The following is a 254-nucleotide window of genomic DNA, read 5'->3' on the forward strand; positions in this document are numbered from 1 at the left end:
TTTTTGTTGGCATGTACAAAAACATTCAGATAAAAACTCAAAGTGGAGAAGATTTTGTGACCATTTGAAAAAAGTGTCCCCGTTTCAGACACTTGAATGGTTACTGGCAGCAAACCTGTAAAATCTCAAATGCTCTTTAAGGGGGTGTGAGTTCTCAGAGGTTTGATGAGGGATAGGGGGCCAATATAAGGGCCAAGTACCAGCATCGCACACCCCCCCGACCCCCCAATCGTCGGAACCCCAATGCCGCCGGT

The sequence above is a fragment of the Durio zibethinus genome, chromosome 7, assembly GCF_047325235.1.
Source record: "Durio zibethinus cultivar Kanyao isolate XHJ-2024 chromosome 7, ASM4732523v1, whole genome shotgun sequence".
NCBI classification, from domain to species: domain Eukaryota; kingdom Viridiplantae; phylum Streptophyta; class Magnoliopsida; order Malvales; family Malvaceae; genus Durio; species Durio zibethinus.